Below are 15,649 nucleotides of genomic sequence, written 5' to 3' on the forward strand. Positions count from 1 at the left end.
GTCAAAGTACAGCTCCAATAAATATTGCTACTGAAACTCATATCACATAAAGTAGTTTAAATCTAAATCATTTTAGTTTAACCCACATCTTCATATAGATTTTCTTTTTCAAGAAAAGTATTTCTTAAGTTTCAACTGCAGTTGGTTCATGGGACCTGTACTTGAGTCAAATATGACTATTTTCTATTAATTCTCTGATTAAAATGATCTAAAATGGGAAATGGAACATTTAAATATAGACCCTATTTTATAATTTAGGATGAAATAATGAATTTTATATTGACACATCATTCTGAGGTCCTGAAAAAGATTAGGGAAAATTTTTCATTCCAAAGCTATCTGGTTGTGAGCTATCACTCTTTTCTCCCCTCTACAAATAAGGAAATTGATCACATCATTTTATTTGTTGAAGGTTAACATAAAAAGTTACTGTCATTTAAACAAATAAGGCAATCCAGTTAGATTTACAGACCTTCTTATCTGTTTCTGGGTTGGTCATCAAGAATACAGTGACTTTCATGGGGCTCATCATACTTATAGTGCACAGTTGGACCAGATGGAACATCTTCCACAGAACTAAATTATGTGTCCAGCCTCATGAGTACTCCAATCCAACCCTCCATTACAAGTGTAAATTATGAAACAAAACTTGATATTCATTTAATTCTTCTATACTTTTGCATCTACATCAATTTACTTTTAACACAGCTTTTCTTTTTTTTAAAAAGTGAATATTATAAATTCCTAAACAACTACATATCCAAGTCATATAACTTGCCCAAACTTCTGGAGAATATCATTATCATTGTTCTTTGTACAGGGAACAATCAGGCCTAGTTACAGGAAAGAAATATATTTCCCTTTTGAAAGTAAACTTTTGTTCTATTCAAGGCAAATTACTCCTTCCAGGGAGACCATGGTTGTAATTTGAGACTATTAGGGTCCCCAGCAGAGGTAATTTACTGAGATGAGAGGTTTACTTCTGGAGAGTATTTTTACTAACACTACTCCATCATAAGATTAGGGCCAATATTATATTTTTTTATCATTAAGTTAGCACAGTTTGCTAAGTGAGGTGTAGCATGTTTAATGTATGGCCCTACCTTTCAGAAAAGTATAGTCATAATGGATATGTGATTCTTGCTGTTAGTGATTCCTACCTTCTGAATCACACCATTAAATCAATAGCAGAGATTATCTAGTTTATGGCAGTAACTTTAAAAGTTTCAAACGAAACCCTGTCTTCCCACTAACGAACACTTTTGCTTGGTTACAGGAGAATCTTAGGAGAAAGCCAAAAGTGAAAGTGTTGTTCCTTAATAACTACAGCTTTCTCTCCATAACCCCAGAAAGCTCAGATCAAATAATTACACTTGATTCTACAGACAGTGGAAATATTTAAATACTTAATCTGTTCCTATTTGGTTAAATAACTGATTGAAATAAGAGAAATAAACTGAGTATGAAAAGAAAATTTGAGTGAAGAAGGCATAGACTATTTCAATCCTATTAGTGCACTTTTAGAGTACAAGCTTCCTAGGCACCATGTTCATCTTGGAATCTCCACAGGACTTAGCAAAGTACCTTGCATTAGGGGGGTCATTTAATGAATATTAGGTTAGTGAACAAATGAATGAATTAACACATAACGATACCAAGCACATTGACTGATTGTTTTTGTCTGTGTCCCACTGAGTGATAGTGATGAGGTTCAGCGGCAAATGATGGGGTACAAGGTGTGTATGTTTGGCAGGTCTCAAAAGTTTAGCAGCATGTCAAATGAATTCACTCAGGCTGTCTCCAAATCAAATAAAGGTGTTAACTGCCCATAATACACCATACCAAGCAGCTTCTTCCACCCCTGAAGGGAGACAAAGCTTAAGGGAGACCCTAGTTGAAGGGAGAGTAGCCTTCTAAGTGAGGCAGCCCCCTAAGGGAGGGGGTCCCCAAGGGAGAGGACTGCTTCAGGGAGAGGTCTCCCACTAAAAGGCGACACCTGCTTAAGGGAGATGCCTGAATAAGGGGATATCTTTTAAGGGGGACACCCACTGGCCAGGAGAGGTTAGGGCAGGAGTGGTGAACCTGTGGCCTTGAGACCACATAGGACTCTCTAGGTCTTTAAGTGCAGCCCTTTGACTAAATCCAAACTTCACAGAACAAATCATTTATTAAGGGGATTTGTTCTGTGAAGTTTGGATTTAGTCAAAGGGCCGCACTTAAGGACCTAAAGAGTCATATGTGCCTTGAGGCCACAGGTTCCCCACCCCTGGGCTAGGGATTCTTGCAGAGGAAAACCTGCCAAGAGCAGGGAGATGAGGTGACCAGGGACAGTAGTTCAGAGTTTCAGGCATTATATATTATTGTTATTATTCCATTGTTCAGCCCAGGCTAAAGGGTCTAGCCCCCTGCCCCATCCTTCACTCCCTGTCCCATTCGTTTCAGTATTTCATTGACCAGTGTACTTGAATCTCATTGTCTCCTAAAGTGGCTTTAATGGTACTTCAGATGGTGTGCTTCTCATTTACCATCCTATTTGAATCTCATCATGTTCCCCCTCAAGAAATAGGCACCCAAATTTATTTGGGAAAAGGGGCAATGGCCATGCATTCCTCATCAGTCTCCCCTCACATAGTGGAGACTGAAATTTGTTTGGGGACATGGGCAGAGGTCTCATCTTCTGGAACTACTTCAGGCTGACAAGAGATGTAAAGCTGTTCCTGTCTCACTGGGTCCCTGGGGGAGGTTGACTGGAACCAAACATAGGCCATGTCTAGGGGATGATGGTGGCTATAAGCTAGTATCCTTCTGACAGAGCGATCTGATATTTGATTGAGATTAGCCTGGAGGACACAAACTTGGTTAAAAGGTTCAAAAGGTAAGATTTGAACATCAAAAGCAAGAGGACAATGAGAAAAATGGCGGAGTGGGGGGTGGGAGGGGGTGTCAGGAATGGTGACAGGACAATTAAAAAGTTAAAAAACAGGAACTCAAGCTTGGTGATCCAGAGGGGAATAGCTGGCTGTGGATTTCCTTCATCCATTAGGCCTTTTCTAGGATGTTTGGAACTTGTGTCGCATCCTGCTTTGAATTATTGATAAAAACACAGCATGATGTGTTAACAAAAGCACAGACTCCTCTTTTATAACTGTGAACAAGAGGGGCTTGAAAGACATGGTATCCTCCATTTTGATTCCCCTTAGCTTTCTATACTTTTGTCTGTTAACTTTCAAATCAAGCTACATAATTTTCATTCTCAACCTTTCTACTTAATATAAATTTCCTTACACCCTCACAAGTTTAAACCATCCTAATTTGACACAAGGATACCCAGAACAACTATCCAGGGACAGAAGGGGCTTGGATGTCCCCCATTTGTCCCCAAACCTTCTTATTTGTTTTCCATATTTCTGATCAAACCTTTATTTTTCTTTCTAAATCTTTCAAACCTATTACTCAGACTACCCAACTTTTCTTTACATGTCAACCATATTCTAGCCTGTACCTACTGTTAAAACCAATGTCTTGTTGAAACCCTACTTTCTGTAGCTATGGAGTTAATATGAACCCAGGAGATTCTCTTTATCAATCTGCGTAAACCTGCCCTGTCTATTCCTAGTCCTAATATAGGAAGAAGTTTGTGAAAAAATACCAGACCACTTTCAGCCTTGGGTGATCTAGACAAAATAATCTGTCTCCACCTAAGCTTGAGTAGAACAGAATGGGCTTCCTTACTTAGATTCCTTGCAAGCTTGGGTGGATAAGGAGCTAGGCCAAAGTTATGTAGATATTCAGTTGCATTGGGCCAGGCTTAAAGTTGGACAGGTAAAATATTCGTATTGGGGGGCACCTAGATGGCACAGTAGATAGAGCACTGGCCCTGACGTCAGAAAGACCTGAGTCCAAATCTGGCCTGAGACCAAACACTTGACACTTACTGGTTGTGTGACCCTGGGCAAGTCACTTAATCCCAATTGCCCCCAAAAAAATTCATATTGGGGAAATTGAGTCAGGAGAATCCTACCTCAGCTCATGAAAATAGTTGCTCTTCCAGCCTTCCCTATGAGAATACCTCTGGCATTTCATAGATGTAAAACCCCATAGGGTTGTTAAAACCATGGATCATTGGCTCAGTAGCATTCCTTGATGATTGTGCCTGGAGTCAAACTCAAAAATGATATCAGTTAACAGTCCCATAAGGTCTTGAATAACAAGTTCCAGTAATCAGAGCTTCAGGTGGGTTCAGCCCCTAAGAATCACATATCCTAGAAAAAAAATATTGATTATAATCTCACATTGTAACAATAAGAGATTGATCACAACTTGATATAACTAGTACTTGTACTAAATAGTTTTTTTTCCTCTTCCTAAGTTCAACATTACACAAATGATTTTGCTTTAAGATGCTTAATAACAAACAATAAAACATTTGGGATGTGTAAATATAATAATTCCAAATTATATATAGAGAACAGATTTCATGAAACATTGTCTATATTTAATTTGTTCTATTATTAACTATGTTCAAATGGACACAAACATAGACCATTGCTTTCAGAATCCCTTTAAACAATGGAAACACTTTTAAGGTGAATCCTGAGTAGTTTGCATACATTCTTACTCATGTTATAATTCCAGATTAAATAACAAACATAAATAAAATCAGATTTCCCATTAAGAGAACACAAGATAGCTCATAAGTTACTACTCTTCACTAGCATAACTATACTGAAATCTTATTCCCTGAAACCAAAACAAAAGAAGTTCCTGACTTTAACCTCACAACTTAATAGAACTGACAGGGTATAGACCTTGGAAACCCCCTCGTCCCCCCAACTCACCCTGAACTTTCCCACATGGCTCTGGCATTCCCCTGAGGCTCATTTCAGTACAAACCTTTCAACTGTTCTTGCATTGTGGTTTTGACCCTGTTCCAATCTCCAGTTCTTTGTTACCTCAAATCCTGCCCAGCCCTCATTGTTCTACCTGGCCTCACCTTAGACCACTACTTCTTGATTCCATCTAGACCCCTTCCACGTGATCCAGGTCCCTGGCATTTCCCTGGGGCACCCGGCCCTTTTGGGTCCCTCTCTGTTACTTCTCAGTCACCCCAGACTACTTGGCTACTCCTAGATAATACCTAGATCTTCCCATAGTCTTACTTTATAAAAGGTCCATCTTGCCTCCATTAAAGTGCTGAGATTCCTTAAGAATGTGGCCTGCTTGTCAATATCAGTGTCACAAATTCTTGGATTCTTAAAATCTCACCCACTTTAACCAGTGTTTTAATGAACCTTTCCTCTGACTGAAAGAAGGCTTAATCTAAATTCATTTGAGGCAGGATCTGCATCTTTTACCCATGAATTTCAGGGTTCTCAGTACCCGTAGACCTCAACAGAAGTATCTGGCAAGTTTGCAAAATATGGGGAATCACAGGGACCAAGGGGCTGATCTGCCTGTCCACCCCATCAGATTTTCCTCTGGACTGATATAAACAACATACTTTCTGGAACTAATACAATGTTTACCAAGTTGAAACAATATTGTGTATTTGAAACTTGAAACAACCTCATTACCAATTAGGTGACTTCAATCTTGCTGAATGCATGAACCAGCATTTCCAAATTACTTCGTATAGAAAACTGCTCATCTCATCATTAACATGTTAAAACTATGACTTTAAACCACCTTGTATTTTAACAGTTTTCTTCACATTATCTAATTTTTTTTATCACATACTCAAAGAAGCCCCAAATTGCTTTATCCAGCACCATTTCTGGCTCATAATGATCACTTATATTTTACAATATAAGAGGATTTTACAGTACAATTTAGAAATACAGTAACACAAATGATAAAATTCAGATGACAATCAATTGTGTTTCCAAATTATCATATACAAAAATTATTGACAGAAAGGTGGGCTTACCAAGTGCAGAGGCTGGCTAGCTTCTTATCTTGTGCTACCAGTTGGGTGTTGCCTAGGGGCTGGGGTGGCTAATGCTAGGGCCAGTAGTGAATTCCAGATGGTAGGGCTCAGGGAATTCGAGCTCAGAGACCCAACTCATCTCTTCCCCCATCTTCCCCATAGCTGAGTAGAGTCAGCAGATCACACAGAAGTGATACTCCCAGGCTGCACTCAGAGGGTCAGGAGGCAGGGCATTGGGGATATAGGGTTGCTGCCAGAAGAGGGGAGAGGGAGATCCCCACAGTTCTCCAGCACCATCCTCCTCCAACCAGATCCAGGATAGAGGGGTCAACAGGAAAATATGGGGCTGTCCACAATCCCCATACTGAAATACCTTCTTGACTTGGGAAGTGAGTGGGCAATGCTGAATGATTAGGATTGGTAGGTTTTTCAAAAGTGGGTGAACTTTCAGAATTACTCCAAAGTCACAGGAGTTTTCTCTTGCAATCTTAAAATGGTCAGTTTCCAGACTCCTTAATGATTAATCTCAAAACCTCAAATCTGAAATCCAAAATAAGTCACTTTCACTTTAAGCCACCCTGCCTCCATGTGACATCCCATAGGAGAGGGAAAAAAAGGTTCTCATGTAGGGCATCCCCACTTACAACCTGAAAAGAGGGGTCAGAGACTTCAATAGGGTGCAGGGATCCCAACCAGGTGCAGAGACCCATGATGGCCCCAAACTGGATGTAGAGACCCCCAATCAGGGGCAGCAGCCCACCTACCCATCCTCCAGTATCCCACGGGAAGGGGAAAAACATAGGGTTTTTAAGCATGCCCTCCCCCACTTAGTGAGAACCTATAAATGGGGTGCAGAGACCCTAAACTACCTCCAGTTAGACTGGGGTGCCAGCAATAAAGGGAATGAGTTTATGGGCTTACCTTGATTTGGAGAGGGCCTGAGATAGAGATGAGTCTGTTGAAATGATGAGGTTCAGGGGCACCTCAGAATGGTGAGGTACAAGGTATGTATGGTGTTTGGTGGTCCCAAAAGTTAACAGAATCAAATGAATCCACTCCGGAAGTCTCCAAATCAAATAAAGGCATTTATTGTGGGTAACGCAGCACACCAAGCAGGCTCCTTGATCCCTTAAGGGAGATAAAGCTTAAGGAAGACCCTAGCTTAAGTGGGGGATGGCAGCCCCCCCCAAGGAAGAGGGGGGCCCTCCTGTGAACGCTGGTTCAGGGAGATGCTTCCCACTAAATGGGAGATGTCCACTTAAGGGAGGCAGTCGCTAAAGGGAGATGCTGAGTCGGGGGAATGCCCCACACTTAAGGAACACGCTCACTATCCAGGACAGGCTAGGGATTCTTATAGAGGAAAACCTTCGATGGGTGGGGGGAAGGAGGTAAACAGGGACACTAGTTCACAGTTTAGGGCATTATCTATCTATTTTGTTCCATTTTTCAACCCAGAACAGTAGGCTTGGGGGGGGGGGGTGCTGTTAGTTTCAGAATTTCATTGACCAGCATACTCTTTGTCTTGTAAATTGGCTTTAAGTGGTACTTGAGATATTGGGCTTCTCACTGACCACTTTATTTGAATCTCACCATCTCCCCCTCAACAAGTAGGCACTCAAATTTATTTGGAAAAAAGGCAAGGATCATACATTCTTCATCAATGGAATATTTGTTCGATTATTTTCCATAGGAAATCACAGAGATTAATTCATATAGAAAAAAACCCCACTTACTCCTCATAAACAAAAGATCATAGATTAAGGTCTAACAAGGAGCTATGTCACTAAGCCTATTCCCTCTCCCCAATGTAACTCTTTGCTCTAATCCTATGTATGCAGTTGAACCAGATTTAGTCTTAGGAGCTCTTGTCTTAGGTCCCCTCAAAGTGGGGTGTAAAAAAGTACTCAATGTTCAAAATGACTCAGCAATAGGGTGAGTATTTTAGCCCTATACACAAAAGAAATGCTAAACATAAAAATCAGTGTGCATTGGCAGAATGACTTAAATCAGGATTCAGTAATTTAAAACAAGTTATGGTTACATCTGTTGGGAAGTTGAGACTTAGACCTTGTCAGAATATAAAGTAGCTTGTAGGAATTCTCATTTGCATTTCACCTTTGCTATTCACTGACTCCCTCTGAGTTTATATTTTCAAGGAAATAAGGCTAGGGGCTTGAGCTCCAATCTTTGCCAACAGATGACTACTTCATTTCTTCTCCCAGCCTTGTTTCTGGCTTCCTCTGGAATTTCCCTCTATTGGTGGCTCTTTCTTAAACTTCCCTCAGTGCTTGGGACCTCCTTGACCTGAAACAGCCTGCCAATTGTCAGCCCACTCATGAGGAGATATTCCTCTACAAGGTCCATCCCCCTTCTCCTATTGGTAGATTCCTCTTGGAGACTCCATTTTCTGGAAGGGCTAAGGCTGACTTACCTTTATATTTATCCTGGCAATGTTCTGGACTTTCTTTCCCTATGTACCTTCATATCCAATCAGCCACCTCTTTCATCTCCTTTTGTGTGTTATCTTCCTTATTTGATTGTGAACACCCTGAAGGCAGAAATGATAAAGAATTTTTTTCTCTCTCCCTTCCTTCCTTCCTTCCTTCCTTCCTTCCTTCCTTCCTTCCTTCCTTCCTTCCTTCCTTCCTTCCTTCTCTCTCTCTCTCTCTCTCTCTCTCTCTCTCTCTCTCTCTCTCTCTCTCTCTTTCTTTCTTTCTTTCTTTCTTTCTTTCTTTCTCTTCTTTCTTTCTTTCTTTCTTTCTTTCTTTCTTTCTCTCCGTTTGTTTCATCCTCAGAGATTATTCCAATGCAGAGATGCTTCTCTTGTCACCAGTAAGGTCCACTCATTGGACCTTGCATTTCTAGGCTTTTTTAACTCACCATGTTGTAACCAAGCCTGTATAGGTACCATTGATAACAAAGTAGTAAAGGCCACCCTCCAAGGGACTCAGTTAAGTCAAGTCAATAGTCCATATTTCATGCTTACAATCTATTTACAAAGAGCCCAGATAAACAGTGATCTACTTGCTCCAGGGGAGGAAATGAATCCAACTATTATCACTCCTTTTTTTTTTATTATCACTCCTTTTTTGTTTGTTTCAGTTTTGTTTTATTGCTCGTTTCATTTATGTCATCATAGTCATTTTGTATATTGTTTTCTTGGTTCTGCTTACTTCACTCTTGCATCCGTTTATATATTTTCCCTTACCTCTTTTTCTTTAAATACATATTTTGTTTTAAACTTAAATACAAAATAAGAAAAGAAAAAAAGCATTGTTGTATGCACAGTGGAATGTAAGGGAAGATTCAAAATATATAACAATAAACTATGCATTATGTTGAGAGCTGTCCATCTTTGCTTCTTTGTAAGTTTTCTTTTGTTCTCTGATGGACATGTTTTACTTTGTTCTTTTCCCCCACTTTCTCCCCCTCCTCCCCAGAAGGCAACAATTAAGTGAGCACACACACACACTACATACATGCACACATGCATGCACATACATAACCACATATGCATATATGCATGTATATATGAAGATATGCATATGTACATGCATATACCTGTACATATGTACTTACTTACATATACTTTGATATCTATAATTATACTCATATATATTCATATGCACCTATGTAAGACCTTACTATACTTATTTGTCCCCTGTTTCTCTGACGGTGGATGACCTCTTACTTCATAAGTCCAAGTCTTTCCATATTTTTCCAAGTCCACCAACTTGTCATTTTCTATACCACAGCAATATTCCAACCTTATACTGTCTAGTTGTTTTAAATAGTCCAAAACAACATTGATGAATATGGCTGACACATAGTGTAGTTTCCCTATTTTTCTCTTTTCATTAAATCTATTTTAGCCTTAACTTTGCTATTGTTTCTTCCTCCTATACCTCATTTGTATAACATAATAACTCTTTTTAGCTGTTCCTAAATGGTTTTACTTTTTACAATCATATCATACTCAGGTCTACTCCAATCTTCTTTATGAACTTCCCAATTACTAACAGCCTTAGACATGTGTTTTACATTTCCTCATAAGAAAAAGGTAAACAGTCTGTTCTTATTAAGTTGTGTAGAAAATGACAAGTTGGTGGACTTGGAAAAATATGGAAAGACTTGTTCTCATGGAGCAGAGGAGAAGACCAATGTCCCACTTAGGGTTTGCCATGTCATACCAAAGCACTAAATCCTCTTAGAAGCATCTTGGGAGTTCATTATCTTTGATGTTACTAAATGCTGTTCCACGTGTGGTGAACCAGAAAAAGGGAGGATATAACTGTGCATTCTCTGTGCAGTCCATGTTTTATAATCACATGTGATCATATTTAACTCCTTATGTATACGGAATTTCCTCCAGTGATGAAGTTCTTAACCCCGACCCAGCATGCCTCCCTAGCATTTGCAACTCTTGTCCGTGTACTCCCATAAATCTGACAAATGGGCCCACAAATTGCTGGAAGCATTCCTTATTTACTGCAAACATTGCAGAAGCACCAATGTAGCACTTTAATTGTCTGTCATCTCTCTTGCCATATAACCAGCCCATCTTCCTTACCATTATATAATTCCTTGAGGTTGTCATTTACTCTTGTTCTTCAGTATTCCCCTATTGTAATACTAATTTTTAAGTGTTTAACAGAAGTTATAGGTCATATTTCACTAGCAAACAGTAATACTAACTGAATGTTAGTACTGAAAAGATAGGCCTTTGCTTTCATAGAAAATTTGGGATCAGTAAGGAGCTTTGTGATTTCCAGAAAGCAATCTATCCTACTTCCCTCCCCCACCTCCATCCCTGTCATTCATATTTCTGGGCACAGTTACTATCTGTTCATGGTATACATACAGATGGATAAGCTCTATAGGGATTCAGAGAAACAGTGAATGAACTGTTATGTGTTATGAAAGTTATGTGAACAGGAAAAGTGAACATTTTGTGCAGTAGTGACATTTAAATAAATGAATAAAAAGTTTTAAGAAATATCATCAGTGAAATGATAAACCATGATTCCAGAGGACTACCTCCTGGAAGAGAGGTGGTGGCCTCAGAGTACAGAATAACACACTTATTTTGGAAATGACCCATGTGAGAATTTTTTTTTTACTGAACATTGCATATGTACACAAAGATTGTCTTTCTTATTTTTTAATTGAAAAAGGGAAATAATAAGGAGAAAAATAAAGGCATAATTAAGGAGAAAATATTTGGTGTTCATGTCTGAACCCTGCCAAAACAAGAAAAATGAACATATTTGACAGCTTTAATGCAATGTCAATTAAGTTACTAAGGACATATGTTAACTCTACAAAAATGAACAAAAACCATTTGAATGAACAAAAGGTCTATAATCTCAAGGATAATAGTGATGAAAAACCAATGATTAGAGGGACCAGCATAGCATGACCTCAACTCTCTGACATGACTTTGCAAAACAACAATAACAGCTACATAAAATTAGCCCAGTGAAAATAATGGAAAAAACAAGAAGAAGAAGAAATACAAGCTGTCAGACTATTTGATGAACCCAAGAACATGAACTACTAGGGGTTTGATTCCCTTTATTTTTTGCCAGAACTGCTGGGAAAATTAAAAATCAATTTGGCATAAAGCAGTTTTAGAACAACACCTTATATCCTATAAAACAATAAGTTTAAAATGGATGTGTGACCTGAAAATAAAAGATTACACCATCAAAAAAATAGATAATTGGAGGAACTCCCTTTGACAACTATGTCCATATAGGACAATCCTTGAATAAGAGATGGAGGAGATAATAAACTACACTACAAGATATTTAACTCATTAAAAAAAAAACAAATTAGTAAAGATGGAATGAAAATAGAAACTTTAGAGTCCACTCAAAAAATGCTTGTATCTAATATTGCTGAAAAAATCTTGTGTCCATATACATGTACAAGACATAAACAGTGTTCCAAAGAAGATTTGAAACTACAAAATTATTATTAAAATTTTGCTCCAAATTATTGACAGTATTTTTAATATTTCTCATACATTTTCTCATAAATCCTGTTACATTTTTCTATGTAAGTAAAAACACAGATGAAGTCTTATTCCATACCCTGCAAATTACAAAGATGATAGAAGATAGAGATAGTCAATATTCAACACTTTAGGAAGATAAGCACACTAATGTACTGTTGATGGGACTGTGAGGTGGTCCAAAAATTTAAAAAAAATTAATTAAAGATAATTTAAATGTAAAGAATTAATTACAAATTTAAAAATTTTATTTTTTCTTGATTACATGTAAAAACAATTTCAACCTTAATTTTTATTAAGATTTTGCATTGCAAATTCTCTCACTCTCCCTCCCATCTCCCATCATTGAGAAAGCAAGCAATTTGATAAAGGTCATACATGGACATTCATGCAAAACATATTTCCATATTAGTTATGTTATGAAATAAGACATGGAAAAAACAAACCAAGAAAAACAAAGTAAGGAAAACAACAACAACAACAACAACAGTATGCTTCAATCTGCATTCAGATTCTATCCGTTCTTTCTCTGGAGGTGGATGGCATTTTTCATCATATATTCAGCATTGTCTTGGATCTCTGTATTACTGGGAATAGCCAAGTCATTTACAGTTGATCATCTTACAGTATTGCTGTTACTGTGTACAACATTTTCCTGGTTCTGCTCACTTAACTTTGCATCAGTTACACAAGTCTTTCCAGATTATTTTTTGAAAGCATACTGCTCATCATTTCTATTAACATTGGTAGTATTATATCACAATCATGTACCAACAACTTCTTCAGCCATACCCAATTGATGGGCATCTCCTGAATTTCTAATTCTTTGCCACTACAAAAGAGCTGCTATAAATATTTTTGTATATATGGGTCATTTTTTTTTATTTAAAATCTCTTTGGGATTCAGATGTACTAGTGGTATTGCTGGGTCAAAGGGTATGCAACAGATTTATAGCCTTTTAGGCATAGTTCCCAATTTCTCTCCAGAATGGATCCAACCATTCTTGATATAAATTTGGAATTATGCAAAAAATGCATTAAAATTAATCACACATGGCCTTTGGCCATATACTATTTATGTACTATACCCCAAGGAGGTCAAAATCAGAAACAATATTCCAATAAGTGCCAAAATATTTATAGCTAAACATTTTCTTATGATGAAGACTAGAAATAAATTGGGTGCTCATCAGTTTTAGAATATCTACAGAATTATGATGTAAGGTGATCAGATGAAAGAAATGAAAGTGTTTAAGAATACAAAAAGGATTTGGGACAGAAATGATAGCTGTAGTTGAGAGCTATTCCATGAAAGAGGCATGAGACTTATTCTGCTTAGCTCTGGAGGATATAACTGAGATGAAAATCATAGGAAGGGAACATTAGGTTTGATATAAAGGGGAAAATAACTTACCAAAATTTTGAACTGTTTCAAAGTGATGGTCTCCTGACATGAGAGCTTTGGGGGGAATAGACACACACACACACACACACACACACACACACACACACACACACACTGGAGAAATAGGTAGTGTAGGAGTAGATAGTGTTGCACTCTCTTCTCTAGAACAGTAGCAAGGGAGATGGCAGAAAAGTGCAACAGAGGAGTAGTGTGATTTCTAGTACACCAATGACCAGAGGCATATTAATCAATAGTAAACAGACTGGGATGTGAGCCTTAAACCTTGGTAAATTAACTCTGTAGCAGAATATTGGTAAGGGTAGAACATTTTCTCCTTTTCTGTTTTTTCTTCCCCTTGCTTCCCACTCCTTTAGCTGGAGGTAAAAAACTGAACATTTCATATTCTTCCACCTTTCCTCTTTGCTGATGGTAATTTAAGTCTAATTAATTTCATTTTATACATGTCTCTTATCTTCAGGTATATCTTTATCTGAGCATGCATCAGGGGATAACTGAGAAGTTTCTTATATTTCTAGAAACTTCTACTTGTGGCTTAAGGGTAGCATCAATAAAAACCTTCAGAAGCTATTGAAATACAGTTTGGTTTTAGAAATGATTCTGTAAATCTTCAAATAAGCAGAACTGTAAAACTGGAACTCAGAATCATTGGAATTTCCAGAAGAATGAGCTTGTTGTCACTATGGGTGTGGTTCACCTGGAGAGTATGGTCACACCAGGCTCTTGAGGCTAAGTACCCAGTTCAAAGTAAAAAAAAACAAACAAACAGAGAATGTTCTTTCAAACAGCTCACATTCCATATAAATAATTAAGGTGTGTAAGAGCTCAACATTGGACAATCATAATTTTGCCTAAGAAATATTTAAAAAAGTATAGAAGTCCATAACATTTGAATATGTATTGGAGGATCTAATAGGATGAGAAGGTATTCTTGGTTGTGATCTGTGCCCATGAACGAATTTATCAGATTGATGAAATCACTCATCAATTGATGTATTGGTGTGTTATGCCAAAGTACCCCCACCCCCAATTTCATTTGTTAACCCAGATATTGCTAGGTGATTTTTCAAAGTTCTTTCAGCTCTAAAGTTGACCTCATTTTTTTTAATAAACAGAGGATTATTGTAGATATTTTTATTTTACTTAAGTCCCCTAGGAATTTCTTAGCTCCTTTTCTAGGTCTTAAAAAAGATGGACTTAATTAAGAAGACTGAATGTGATTTTTATGTTTTTCTTTTACCATTAACAACATTGTGTTTAAAACTATTCAGAAAACTCAATCCTAAATAATAGACATCTTAGCCTTTTACCTTTCATATAACACTAGTTTTCAACTTATCTACATATTTTTAAAGCATTACTGTAGAGAGACTGAGAAATAGTCATGTAAATTTCCACTTTGAAACTGACAACCAGAGTGGTTACAGATTTATAGTATAGATGGAGTTTGAGCTAAGTCAGGACTAAAATAGACACTCAGACACATTAATTACTATATTTCACTATACTAGTAGTTCTTTTTCTCTCTCTCTTTTCCCTTCTCATGATCCTTTTATGACCACACACACACAAAAAGAGGCAAACAGGCACATATTTTCTAAGGTTGACAAGAAAAACTACAATGCTTTTGATTTGTTCAATTGCAAAATAGTCAACTGGCAGTAAAGTATCATATTCTAGTTTCTAGTCTTCATCTATGAGCAATAATAACACAATAAGTATATTGCAAATTTTCTGCTTTCAAGGAGCTATTTCATTTTAATAGTATTTTAGTTTTTCCCTAGTTACATGTCAAGAAAATTTTTTAGCATTCATCGTTACAAGATTTTGAGTTCTAAATTTTTCTCTCTCCCTTCCTTCCCCGCTTCTGAAAATGGTAGGCAGCTTGATATATGTACTATCATGTAAAACCTATTTCCACAGTTGTGAAGGAGGAAATAGATAAAAAGGAAAAAAAACACAAAAAAGAATAAAATGAAAAAAATGTTTCGATCTGCATTCAGAGTCCATCAGTTCTTTATCTGGATATGGATAACATTTTCCGTCATGAGTCCTTTGTACTTGTCTTGAATCATTGTGTTGCTGAGAAGAGCTGAGTCATTCATAGTTGATCATCACACAATGTTGCTGATACTGTGTACATTGTTTTCCTGGTTCTGCCCATTTCACTTTGCAATAGTTCATACAAGTCTTTCCAGGTTTCCCTATGGCTATACTGAAGCACTTGGAGGTTTGGCCCCTGGAGGATGCCTGTTTGCCTGGGGCTACAGTGAAGTACCTGGTA

This window comes from Phascolarctos cinereus, unplaced genomic scaffold, assembly GCF_003287225.1.
Source record: "Phascolarctos cinereus isolate Bilbo 61053 unplaced genomic scaffold, phaCin_HiC Scaffold_7;HRSCAF=346, whole genome shotgun sequence".
NCBI classification, from domain to species: domain Eukaryota; kingdom Metazoa; phylum Chordata; class Mammalia; order Diprotodontia; family Phascolarctidae; genus Phascolarctos; species Phascolarctos cinereus.